The sequence below is a fragment of the Cavia porcellus genome, unplaced genomic scaffold, assembly GCF_034190915.1.
Source record: "Cavia porcellus strain 051 isolate PalLab524CR breed Dunkin Hartley unplaced genomic scaffold, mCavPor4.1 scaffold_1, whole genome shotgun sequence".
Lineage (NCBI taxonomy): Eukaryota > Metazoa > Chordata > Mammalia > Rodentia > Caviidae > Cavia > Cavia porcellus.
Genome location: NW_026947484.1, coordinates 5,883,530 through 5,898,385, shown reverse-complemented (window position 1 = coordinate 5,898,385; position 14,856 = coordinate 5,883,530).

The window sequence follows — 14,856 nt, the reverse complement described above, 5'->3', positions numbered from 1 at the left end:
AGGAGTGAGAAAAACATCACGGGGTGGTGCGCATTGTATGGGTGTGTGTTACATTAGATTCACTAGTAGGAGTGAGAAAAACATCACGGGGTGGTGCGCATTTTATGGGTGTGTGTTACATTACATTCACTAGTAGGAGTGAGAAAAGCATCACGGGTGGTGCGCATTGTATGGGTGTGTGTTACATTACATTCACTAGTAGGAGTGAGAAAAACATCACGGGGTGGTGCGCATTGTATGGGTGTGTGTTACATTACATTCACTAGCAGGAGTGAGAAAAACATCACGGGGTGGTGCGCATTGTATGGGTGTGTGTTACATTACATTCACTAGCAGGAGTGAGAAAAACGTCACGGGGTGGTGTGAATCGGAGGGTCTGAATTAGGATAGGCAGTGAGTGGCAATGTAGGATGGAGAAAAGCACCGCGGGGTGGTCAGCATTGGGAGGTCAGGGAACATGCAGTGGCAATGTAGGATAGGTTTCTGAAAAACATCGCGGGGTGGTGCGCATTGTATGGGTGTGTGTTACATTACATTCACTAGTAGGAGTGAGAAAAACATCACGGGGTGGTGCACATTGTATGGGTGTGTGTTACATTACATTCACTAGTAGGAGTGAAAAAAACATCACGGGGTGGTGTGAATCGGAGGGTCTGAATTAGGATAGGCAGTGAGTGGCAATGTAGGATGGAGAAAAGCACCGCGGGGTGGTCAGCATGTTGAGGTCAGCGAACATGCAGTGGCAATGTAGGATAGGTTTCTGAAAAACATCGCGGGGTGGTGCGCATTGTATGGGTGTGTGTTACATTACATTCACTAGTAGGAGTGAGAAAAACATCACGGGGTGGTGCGCATTGTATGGGTGTGTGTTACATTACATTCACTAGTAGGAGTGAGAAAAACATCACGGGGTGGTGCGCATTGTATGGGTGTGTGTTACATTACATTCACTAGTAAGAGTGAGAAAAACATCACGGGGTGGTGCGCATTGTATGGGTGTGTGTTACATTACATTCACTACTAGGAGTGAGAAAAACATCACGGGGTGGTGCGCATTGTATGGGTGTGTGTTACATTACATTCACTAGTAGGAGTGAGAAAAATTCACGGTGTGGTGCGCATTGTATGGGTGTGTGTTACATTACATTCACTAGTAGGAGTGAGAAAAACATCACGGGGTGGTGCGCATTGTATGGGTGTGTGTTACATTACATTCATTAGTAGGAAAGAGACAAACATCACGGGGTGGTGTGAATCGGAGGGTCTGAATTAGGATAGGCAGTGAGTGGCAATGTAGGATGGAGAAAAGAACCGCGGGGTGGTCAGCATGGGGAGATCAGGGAACATGCAGTGGCAATGTAGGATAGGTTTCTGAAAAACATCGCGGGGTGGTGCGCATTGTATGGGTGTGTGTTACATTACATTCACTAGTAGGAGTGAGAAAAACATCACGGGGTGGTGCGAATTGTATGGGTGTGTTACATTACATTCACTAGTAGGAGTGAGAAAAACATCACGGGGAGGTGCGCATTGTATGGGTGTGTGTTACATTACATTCACTAGTAGGAGTGAGAAAAATATCACGGGGTGGTGCGCATTGTATGGGTGTGTGTTACATTAGATTCACTAGTAGGAGTGAGAAAAACATCACGGGGTGGTGCGCATTTTATGGGTGTGTGTTACATTACATTCACTAGTAGGAGTGAGAAAAACATCACGGGGTGGTGCGCATTGTATGGGTGTGTTACATTACATTCACTAGTAGCAGTGAGAAAAACATCACGGGGTGGTGCGCATTGTATGAGTGTGTGTTACATTAGATTCACTAGTAGGAGTGAGAAAAACATCACGGGGTGCTGCGCATTGTATGGGTGTGTGTTTCATTACATTCACTAGTAGGAGTGAGAAAAACATCACGGGGTGGTGCGCATTGTATGGGTGTGTGTTACATTATATTCAGTAGTAGGAGTGAGAAAAACATCACGGGGTGGTGCGCATTGTATGGGTGTGTGTTACAATACATTCACTAGTAGGAGAGAGAAAAATATCATGGGGTGGTGCGCATTGTATGGGTGTGTGTTACATTACATTCACTAGTAGGAGTGAGAAAAACATCACGGGGTGGTGCGCATTGTATGGGTGTGTTACATTACATTCACTAGTAGGAGTGAGAAAAACATCACTTGGTGGTGCGCATTGTATGGGTGTGTGTTACATTAGATTCACTAGTAGGAGTGAGAAAAACATAACGGGGTGGTGCGCATTTTATGGGTGTGTGTTACATTAGATTCACTAGTAGGAGTGAGAAAAACATCACGGGGTGGTGCACATTGTATGGGTGTGTGTTACATTAGATTCACTACTAGGAGTGAGAAAAACATCACGGGGAGGTGCGCATTGTATGGGTGTGTGTTACATTACATTCACCAGTAGGAGTGAGAAAAACATCACGGGGTGGTGCGCATTGTATGGGTGTGTGTTACATTAGATTCACTAGTAGGAGTGAGAAAAACATCACGGGGTGGTGCGCATTGTATGGGTGTGTGTTACATTAGATTCACTAGTAGGAGTGAGAAAAACATCACGGGGTGGTGCGCATTGTATGGGTGTGTGTTACATTACATTCACTAGTAGGAGTGAGAAAAACATCACGGGGTGGTGCGCATTGTATGGGTGTGTGTTACATTACATTCACTAGTAGGAGTGAGAAAAACATCACGGGGTGGTGCGCATTGTATGGGTGTGTGTTACATTACATTCACTAGTAGGAGTGAGAAAAACATCACGGGGTGGTGCGCATTGTATGGGTGTGTGTTATATTACATTCACTAGTAGGAGTGTGAAAAACATCACGGCGTGGTGCGCATTGTATGGGTGTGTGTTACATTAGATTCACTAGAAGGAGTGAGAAAAACATCACGGGGTGGTGCGCATTGTATGGGTGTGTGTTACATTACATTCACTAGTAGGAGTGAGAAAAACATCACGGGGTGGTGTTCATTGTATGGGTGTGTGTTACATTACATTCACTAGTAGGAGTCAGAAAAACATCACGGGGTGGTGCGCATTGTATGGGTGTGTTACATTACATTCACTAGTAGGAGTGAGAAAAACATCACTTGGTGGTGCGCATTGTATGGGTGTGTGTTACATTAGATTCACTAGTAGGAGTGAGAAAAACATCACGGGGTGGTGCACATTGTATGGGTGTGTGTTACATTAGATTCACTACTAGGAGTGAGAAAAACATCACGGGGAGGTGCGCATTGTATGGGTGTGTGTTACATTACATTCACCAGTAGGAGTGAGAAAAACATCACGGGGTGGTGCGCATTGTATGGGTGTGTGTTACATTAGATTCACTAGTAGGAGTGAGAAAAACATCACGGGGTGGTGCGCATTGTATGGGTGTGTGCTACATTAGATTCACTAGTAGGAGTGAGAAAAACATCACGGGGTGGTGCGCATTGTATGGGTGTGTGTTACATTACATTCACTAGTAGGAGTGAGAAAAACATCACGGGGTGGTGCGCATTGTATGGGTGTGTGTTACATTACATTCACTAGTAGGAGTGAGAAAAACATCACGGGGTGGTGCGCATTGTATGGGTGTGTGTTACATTACATTCACTAGTAGGAGTGAGAAAAACATCACGGGGTGGTGCGCATTGTATGGGTGTGTGTTATATTACATTCACTAGTAGGAGTGTGAAAAACATCACGGCGTGGTGCGCATTGTATGGGTGTGTGTTACATTAGATTCACTAGAAGGAGTGAGAAAAACATCACGGGGTGGTGCGCATTGTATGGGTGTGTGTTACATTACATTCACTAGTAGGAGTGAGAAAAACATCACGGGGTGGTGTTCATTGTATGGGTGTGTGTTACATTACATTCACTAGTAGGAGTGAGAAAAACATCACGGGGTGGTGCGCATTGTATGGGTGTGTTACATTACATTCACTAGTAGGAGTGAGAAAAACATCACTTGGTGGTGCGCATTGTATGGGTGTGTGTTACATTAGATTCACTAGTAGGAGTGAGAAAAACATCACGGGGTGGTGCACATTGTATGGGTGTGTGTTACATTAGATTCACTACTAGGAGTGAGAAAAACATCACGGGGAGGTGCGCATTGTATGGGTGTGTGTTACATTACATTCACCAGTAGGAGTGAGAAAAACATCACGGGGTGGTGCGCATTGTATGGGTGTGTGTTACATTACATTCACTAGTAGGAGTGAGAAAAACATCACGGGGTGGTGCGCATTGTATGGGTGTGTGTTACATTACATTCACTAGTAGGAGTGAGAAAAACATCACGGGGTGGTGCGCATTGTATGGGTGTGTGTTACATTAGATTCACTAGTAGGAGTGAGAAAAACATCACCGGGTGGTGCGCATTGTATGGGTGTGTGTTACATTAGATTCACTAGTAGGAGTGAGAAAAACATCACGGGGTGGTGCGCATTGTATGGGTGTGTGTTACATTACATTCACTAGTAGGAGTGAGAAAAACATCACGGGGTGGTGCGCATTGTATGGGTGTGTGTTACATTACATTCACTAGTAGGAGTGAGAAAAACATCACGGGGTGGTGCGCATTGTATGGGTGTGTGTTACATTACATTCACTAGTAGGAGTGAGAAAAACATCACGGGGTGGTGCGCATTGTATGGGTGTGTGTTATATTACATTCACTAGTAGGAGTGTGAAAAACATCACGGCGTGGTGCGCATTGTATGGGTGTGTGTTACATTAGATTCACTAGAAGGAGTGAGAAAAACATCACGGGGTGGTGCGCATTGTATGGGTGTGTGTTACATTACATTCACTAGTAGGAATGAGAAAAACATCACGGGGTGGTGTTCATTGTATGGGTGTGTGTTACATTACATTCACTAGTAGGAGTGAGAAAAACATCACGGGGTGGTGCGCATTGTATGGGTGTGTGTTACATTACATTCACTAGTAGGAGTGAGAAAAACATCACGGGGTGGTGCGCATTGTATGGGTGTGTGTTACATTACATTCACTAGTAGGAGTGAGAAAAACATCACGGGGTGGTGCGCATTGTATGGGTGTGTGTTACATTACATTCACTAGTAGGAGTGAGAAAAACATCATGGGGTGGTGCGCATTGTATGGGTGTGTGTTACATTAGATTCACTAGTAGGAGTGAGAAAAACATCACGGGGTGGTGCGCATTGTATGGGTGTGTGTTACATTACATTCACTAGTAGGAGTGAGAAAAACATCACGGGGTGGTGCGCATTGTATGGGTGTGTGTTACATTACATTCACTAGTAGGAGTGAGAAAAACATCACGGGGTGGTGCGCATTGTATGGGTGTGTGTTACATTACATTCACTAGTAGGAGTGAGAAAAACATCACGGGGTGGTTCGCATTGTATGGGTGTGTGTTACATTACATTCACTAGTAGGAGTGAGAAAAACATCACGGGGTGGTGCGCATTGTATGGGTGTGTGTTACATTAGATTCACTAGAAGGAGTGAGAAAAACATCACGGGGTGGTGCGCATTGTATGGGTGTGTGTTACATTACATTCACTAGTAGGAGTGAGAAAAACATCTCGGTGTGGTGCGCATTGTATGGGTGTGTGTTACATTAGATTCACTAGAAGGAGTGAGAAAAACATCACGGGGTGGTGCGCATTGTATGGGTGTGTGTTACATTAGATTCACTAGTAGGAGTGAGAAAATCATCACGGGGTGGTGCGCATTGTATGGGTGTGTGTTACATTAGATTCACTAGTAGGAGTGAGTAAAACATCACGGGGTGGTGCGCATTGTATGGGTGTGTGTTACATTACATTCACTAGTAGGAGTGAGAAAAACATCACGGGGTGGTGCGCATTGTATGGGTGTGTGTTACATTACATTCACTAGTAGGAGTGAGAAAAACATCACGGTGTGGTGCGCATTGTATGGGTGTGTGTTACATTACATTCACTAGTAGGAGTGAGAAAAACATCACGGGGTGGTGCGCATTGTATGGGTGTGTGTTACATTACATTCACTAGTAGGAGTGAGAAAAACATCACGGGGTGGTGCGCATTGTATGGGTGTGTGTTACATTACATTCACTACCAGGAGTGAGAAAAACATCACGGGGTGGTGCGCATTGTATGGCTGTGTGTTACATTACATTCACTAGTAGGAGTGAGAAAAACATCACGGGGTGGTGCGCATTGTATGCGTGTGTGTTACATTACATTCACTAAGAGGAGTGAGAAAAACATCACGGGGTGGTGCGCATTGTATGGGTGTGTGTTACATTATATTCACTAGTAGGAGTGAGAAAAACATCACGGGGTGGTGCGCATTGTATGGGTGTGTGTTACATTACATTCACTAGTAGGAGAGAGAAAAATATCATGGGGTGGTGCGCATTGTATGGGTGTGTGTTACATTACATTCACTAGTAGGAGTGAGAAAAACATCACGGGGTGGTGCGCATTGTATGGGTGTGTTACATTACATTCACTAGTAGGAGTGAGAAAAACATCACTTGGTGGTGCGCATTGTATGGGTGTGTGTTACATTAGATTCACTAGTAGGAGTGAGAAAAACATAACGGGGTGGTGCGCATTTTATGGGTGTGTGTTACATTAGATTCACTAGTAGGAGTGAGAAAAACATCACGGGGTGGTGCACATTGTATGGGTGTGTGTTACATTAGATTCACTACTAGGAGTGAGAAAAACATCACGGGGAGGTGCGCATTGTATGGGTGTGTGTTACGTTACATTCACCAGTAGGAGTGAGAAAAACATCACGGGGTGGTGCGCATTGTATGGGTGTGTGTTACATTAGATTCACTAGTAGGAGTGAGAAAAACATCACGGGGTGGTGCGCATTGTATGGGTGTGTGTTACATTAGATTCACTAGTAGGAGTGAGAAAAACATCACGGGGTGGTGCGCATTGTATGGGTGTGTGTTACATTACATTCACTAGTAGGAGTGAGAAAAACATCACGGGGTGGTGCGCATTGTATGGGTGTGTGTTACATTACATTCACTAGTAGGAGTGAGAAAAACATCACGGGGTGGTGCGCATTGTATGGGTGTGTGTTACATTACATTCACTAGTAGGAGTGAGAAAAACATCACGGGGTGGTGCGCATTGTATGGGTGTGTGTTATATTACATTCACTAGTAGGAGTGTGAAAAACATCACGGCGTGGTGCGCATTGTATGGGTGTGTGTTACATTAGATTCACTAGAAGGAGTGAGAAAAACATCACGGGGTGGTGCGCATTGTATGGGTGTGTGTTACATTACATTCACTAGTAGGAGTGAGAAAAACATCACGGGGTGGTGTTCATTGTATGGGTGTGTGTTACATTACATTCACTAGTAGGAGTGAGAAAAACATCACGGGGTGGTGCGCATTGTATGGGTGTGTTACATTACATTCACTAGTAGGAGTGAGAAAAACATCACTTGGTGGTGCGCATTGTATGGGTGTGTGTTACATTAGATTCACTAGTAGGAGTGAGAAAAACATCACGGGGTGGTGCACATTGTATGGGTGTGTGTTACATTAGATTCACTACTAGGAGTGAGAAAAACATCACGGGGAGGTGCGCATTGTATGGGTGTGTGTTACATTACATTCACCAGTAGGAGTGAGAAAAACATCACGGGGTGGTGCGCATTGTATGGGTGTGTGTTACATTACATTCACTAGTAGGAGTGAGAAAAACATCACGGGGTGGTGCGCATTGTATGGGTGTGTGTTACATTACATTCACTAGTAGGAGTGAGAAAAACATCACGGGGTGGTGCGCATTGTATGGGTGTGTGTTACATTAGATTCACTAGTAGGAGTGAGAAAAACATCACCGGGTGGTGCGCATTGTATGGGTGTGTGTTACATTACATTCACTACCAGGAGTGAGAAAAACATCACGGGGTGGTGCGCATTGTATGGCTGTGTGTTACATTACATTCACTAGTAGGAGTGAGAAAAACATCACGGGGTGGTGCGCATTGTATGCGTGTGTGTTACATTACATTCACTAAGAGGAGTGAGAAAACATCACGGGGTGGTGCGCATTGTATGGGTGTGTGTTACATTACATTCACTAGTAGGAGTGAGAAAAACATCACGGGGTGGTGCGCATTGTATGGGTGTGTGTTACATTACATTCACTAGTAGGAGTGAGAAAAACATCACGGGGTGGTGCGCATTGTATGGGTGTGTGTTACATTACATTCACTAGTAGGAGTGAGAAAAACATCACGGGGTGGTGCGCATTGTATGGGTATGTGTTACATTACATTCACTAGTAGGAGTGAGAAAAACATCACGGGGTGGTGCGCATTGTATGGGTGTGTGTTACATTAGATTCACTAGTAGGAGTGAGAAAAACATCCCGGGGTGGTGCGCATTGTATGGGTGTGTGTTACATTACATTCACTAGTAGGAGTGAGAAAAACATCCCGGGGTGGTGCGCATTGTATGGGTGTGTGTTACATTACATTCACTAGTAGGAGTGAGAAAAACATCACGGGGTGGTGCGCATTGTATGGGTGTGTGTTACATTACATTCACTAGTAGGAGTGAGAAAAACATCACGGGGTGGTGCGCATTGTATGGGTGTGTGTTACATTACATTCACTAGTAGGAGTGAGAAAAACATCACGGGGTGGTGCGCATTGTATGGGTGTGTGTTACATTACATTCACTAGTAGGAGTGAGAAAAACATCACGGGGTGGTGCGCATTGTATGGTTGTGTGTTACATTACATTCACTAGTAGGAGTGAGAAAAACATCACGGGGTGGTGCGCATTGTATGGGTGTGTGTTACATTACATTCACTAGTAGGAGTGAGAAAAACATCACGGGGTGGTGCGCATTGTATGGGTGGGTGTTACATTACATTCACTAGTAGGAGTGAGAAAAACATCACGGGGTGGTGCGCATTGTATGGGTGTGTGTTACATTACATTCACTAGTAGGAGTGAGAAAAACATCACGGGCTGGTGCGCATTGTATGGGTGTGTGTTACATTACATTCACTAGTAGGAGTGAGAAAAACATCACGGGGTGGTGCGCATTGTATGGGTGTGTGTTACATTACATTCAATAGTAAGAGTGAGAAAAACATCACGCGGTGGTGCGCATTGTATGGGTGTGTGTTACATTACATTCACTAGTAGGAGTGAGAAAACATCACGGGGTGGTGCGCATTGTATGGGTGTGTGTTACATTACATTCACTAGTAGGAGTGAGAAAAACATCACGGGGTGGTGCGCATTGTATGGGTGTGTGTTACATTACATTAACTACCAGGAGTGAGAAAAACATCACGGGGTGGTGCGCATTGTATGGGTGTTTGTTACATTACATTCACTACCAGGAGTGAGAAAAACATCACGGGGTGGTGCGCATTGTATGGGTGTGTGTTACATTAGTTTCACTAGTAGGAGTGAGAAAAACATCACGGGGTGGTGCGCATTGTATGGGTGTGTGTTACATTACATTCACTAAGAGGAGTGAGAAAAACATCACGGGGTGGTGCGCATTGTATGGGTGTGTGTTACATTACATTCACTAGTAGGAGTGAGAAAAACATCACGGGGTGGTGAGCATTGTATGGGTGTGTGTTACATTACATTCACTAGTAGGAGTGAGAAAAACATCACGGGGTGGTGCGCATTGTATGGTTGTGTGTTACATTACATTCACTAGTAGGAGTGAGAAAAACATCACGGGGTGGTGCGCATTGTATGGGTGTGTGTTACATTACATTCACTAGTAGGAGTGAGAAAAACATCACGGGGTGGTGCGCATTGTATGGGTGTGTGTTACATTACATTCACTAGTACGAGTGAGAAAAACATCACGGGGTGGTGCGCATTGTATGGGTGTGTGTTACATTACATTCACTAGTAGGAGTGAGAAAAACATCACGCGGTGGTGCGCATTGTATGGGTGTGTGTTACATTACATTCACTATTAGGAGTGAGAAAAACATCACGGGGTGGTGCGCATTGTATGGGTGTGTGTTACTATACATTCACTAGTAGGAGTGAGAAAAACATCATGGGGTGGTGCGCATTGTATGGGTGTGTGTTACATTACATTCACTACCAGGAGTGAGAAAAACATCACGGGGTGGTGCGCATTGTATGGGTGTGTGTTACATTACATTCACTAGTAGGAGTGAGAAAAACATCACGGGGTGGTGCACATTGTATGGGTGTGTGTTACATTAGATTCACTAGTAGGAGTGAGAAAAACATCACGGGTGGTGCGCATTGTATGGGTGTGTGTTACATTAGATTCACTAGTAGGAGTGAGAAAAACATCACGGGGTGGTGCGCATTGTATGGGTGTGTGTTACATTAGATTCACTAGTAGGAGTGAGAAAAACATCACGGGGTGGTGCGCATTGTATGGGTGTGTGTTACATTACATTCACTAAGAGGAGTGAGAAAAACATCACGGGGTGGTGCGCATTGTATGGGTGTGTGTTACATTACATTCACTAGTAGGAGTGAGAAAAACATCACGGGGTGGTGCGCATTGTCTGGGTGTGTGTTACATTACATTCACTAGTAGGAGTGAGAAAAACATCACGGGGTGGTGCGCATTGTATGGGTGTGTGTTACATTACATTCACTAGTAGGAGTGACAAAAACATCACGGGGTGTTGCGCATTTTATGGGTGTGTGTTACATTAGATTCACTAGTAGGAGTGAGAAAAACATCACGGGGTGGTGCGAATTGTATGGGTGTGTGTTACATTAGATTCACTAGTAGGAGTGAGAAAAACATCACGGGGTGGTGCGCATTGTATGGGTGTGTGTTACATTACATTCACTAGTAGGAGTGAGAAAAACATCACGGGGTGGTGCGCATTGTATGGGTGTGTGTTACATTACATTCACTAGTAGGAGTGAGAAAAACATCACGGTGTGGTGCGCATTGTATGGGTGTGTGTTACATTACATTCACTAGTAGGAGTGAGAAAAACATCACGGGGTGGTGCGCATTGTATGGGTGTGTGTTACATTACATTCACTAGTAGGAGTGAGAAAAACATCACGGGGTGGTGCGCATTGTATGGGTGTGTGTTACATTACATTCACTACCAGGAGTGAGAAAAACATCACGGGGTGGTGCGCATTGTATGGGTGTGTGTTACATTACATTCACTAGTAGGAGTGAGAAAAACATCACGGGGTGGTGCGCATTGTATGCGTGTGTGTTACATTACATTCACTAAGAGGAGTGAGAAAAACATCACGGGGTGGTGCGCATTGTATGGGTGTGTGTTACATTACATTCACTAGTAGGAGTGAGAAAAACATCACGGGGTGGTGCGCATTGTATGGGTGTGTGTTACATTACATTCACTAGTAGGAGTGAGAAAAACATCACGGGGTGGTGCGCATTGTATGGGTGTGTGTTACATTACATTCACTAGTAGGAGTGAGAAAAACATCACGGGGTGGTGCGCATTGTATGGGTATGTGTTACATTACATTCACTAGTAGGAGTGAGAAAAACATCACGGGGTGGTGCGCATTGTATGGGTGTGTGTTACATTAGATTCACTAGTAGGAGTGAGAAAAACATCCCGGGGTGGTGCGCATTGTATGGGTGTGTGTTACATTACATTCACTAGTAGGAGTGAGAAAAACATCACGGGGTGGTGCGCATTGTATGGGTGTGTGTTACATTACATTCACTAGTAGGAGTGAGAAAAACATCACGGGGTGGTGCACATTGTATGGGTGTGTGTTACATTACATTCACTAGTAGGAGTGAGAAAAACATCACGGGGTGGTGCGCATTGTATGGGTGTGTGTTACATTACATTCACTAGTAGGAGTGAGAAAAACATCACGGGGTGGTGCGCATTGTATGGGTGTGTGTTACATTACATTCACTAGTAGGAGTGAGAAAAACATCACGGGGTGGTGCGCATTGTATGGGTGTGTGTTACATTACATTCACTAGTAGGAGTGAGAAAAACATCACGGGGTGGTGCGCATTGTATGGGTGTGTGTTACATTACATTCACTAGTAGGAGTGAGAAAAACATCACGGGGTGGTGCGCATTGTATGGGTGTGTGTTACATTACATTCACTAAGAGGAGTGAGAAAAACATCACGGGGTGGTGCGCATTGTATGGGTGTGTGTTACATTACATTCACTAGTAGGAGTGAGAAAAACATCACGGGGTGGTGCGCATTGTATGGGTGTGTGTTACATTACATTCACTAGTAGGAGTGAGAAAAACATCACGGGGTGGTGCGCATAGTAGGTGCGCATTGTATGGGTGTGTGTTACATTACATTCACTAGTAGGAGTGAGAAAAACATCACGGGGTGGTGCGCATTGTATGGGTGTGTGTTACATTACATTCACTAGTACGAGTGAGAAAAACATCACGGGTTGGTGCGCATTGTATGGGTGTGTGTTACATTACATTCACTAGTAGGAGTGAGAAAAACATCACGCGGTGGTGCGCATTGTATGGGTGTGTGTTACATTACATTCACTATTAGGAGTGAGAAAAACATCACGGGGTGGTGCGCATTGTATGGGTGTGTGTTACTATACATTCACTAGTAGGAGTGAGAAAAACATCATGGGGTGGTGCGCATTGTATGGGTGTGTGTTACATTACATTCACTACCAGGAGTGAGAAAAACATCACGGGGTGGTGCGCATTGTATGGGTGTGTGTTACATTACATTCACTAGTAGGAGTGAGAAAAACATCACGGGGTGGTGCACATTGTATGGGTGTGTGTTACATTAGATTCACTAGTAGGAGTGAGAAAAACATCACGGGTGGTGCGCATTGTATGGGTGTGTGTTACATTAGATTCACTAGTAGGAGTGAGAAAAACATCACGGGGTGGTGCGCATTGTATGGGTGTGTGTTACATTAGATTCACTAGTAGGAGTGAGAAAAACATCACGGGGTGGTGCGCATTGTATGGGTGTGTGTTACATTACATTCACTAAGAGGAGTGAGAAAAACATCACGGGGTGGTGCGCATTGTATGGGTGTGTGTTACATTACATTCACTAGTAGGAGTGAGAAAAACATCACGGGGTGGTGCGCATTGTATGGGTGTGTGTTACATTACATTCACTAGTAGGAGTGAGAAAAACATCACGGGGTGGTGCGCATTGTATGGGTGTGTGTTACATTACATTCACTAGCAGGAGTGACAAAAACATCACGGGGTGTTGCGCATTTTATGGGTGTGTGTTACATTAGATTCACTAGTAGGAGTGAGAAAAACATCACGGGGTGGTGCGCATTGTATGGGTGTGTGTTACATTAGATTCACTAGTAGGAGTGAGAAAAACATCACGGGGTGGTGCGCATTGTATGGGTGTGTGTTACATTACATTCACTACTAGGAGTGAGAAAAACATCACGGGGTGGTGCGCATTGTATGGGTGTGTGTTACATTACATTCACTACTAGGAGTGAGAAAAACATCACGGTGTGGTGCGCATTGTATGGGTGTGTGTTACATTACATTCACTAGTAGGAGTGAGAAAAACATCACGGGGTGGTGCGCATTGTATGGGTGTGTGTTACATTACATTCACTAGTAGGAGTGAGAAAAACATCACGGGGTGGTGTGCATTGTATGGGTGTGTGTTACATTACATTCACTAGTAGGAGTGAGAAAAACATCACGGGGTGGTGCGCATTGTATGTGTGTGTTAAATTACATTCACTAGTAGGAGTGAGAAAAACATCACGGGGTGGTGCGCATTGTATGGGTGTGTGTTACATTACACTCACTAGTAGGAGTGAGAAAAACATCACGGGGTGGTGCGCATTGTATGGGTGTGTGTTACATTACATTCACTAGTAGGAGTGAGAAAAACATCACTGGGTGGTGCGCATTGTATGGGTGTGTGTTACATTACATTCACTAGTAGGAGTGAGAAAAACATCACGGGGTGGTGCGCATTGTATGGGTGTGTGTTACATTACATTCACTAGTAGGAGTGAGAAAAACATCACGGGGTGGTGCGCATTGTATGGGTGTGTGTTACAATACATTCACTACCAGGAGTGAGAAACACATCACGGGGTGGTGCGCATTGTATGGGTGTGTGTTACATTACATTCACTACCAGGAGTGAGAAAAACATCACGGCGTGGTGCGCATTGTATGGGTGTGTGTTACATTAGATTCACTAGAAGGAGTGAGAAAAACATCACGGGGTGGTGCACATTGTATGGGTGTGTGTTACATTACATTCACTAGTAGGAGTGAGAAAAACATCACGGGGTGGTGTTCATTGTATGGGTGTGTGTTACATTACATTCACTAGTAGGAGTGTGAAAAACATCACGGGGTGGTGCGCATTGTATGGGTGTGTGTTACATTACATTCACTAGTAGGAGTGAGAAAAACATCACGGGGTGGTGCGCATTGTATGGGTGTGTGTTACATTACATTCACTAGTAGGAGTGAGAAAAACATCACGGGGTGGTGCGCATTGTATGGGTGTGTGTTACATTACATTCACTAGTAGGAGTGAGAAAAACATCATGGGGTGGTGCACATTGTATGGGTGTGTGTTACATTAGATTCACTAGTAGGAGTGAGAAAAACATCACGGGGTGGTGCGCATTGTATGGGTGTGTGTTACATTACATTCACTAGTAGGAGTGAGAAAAACATCACGGGGTGGTGCGCATTGTATGAGTGTGTGTTACATTACATTCACTAGTAGGAGTGAGAAAAACATCACGGGGTGGTGCGCATTGTATTGGTGTGTGTTACATTACATTCACTAGTAGGAGTGAGAAAAACATCACGGGGTGGTTCG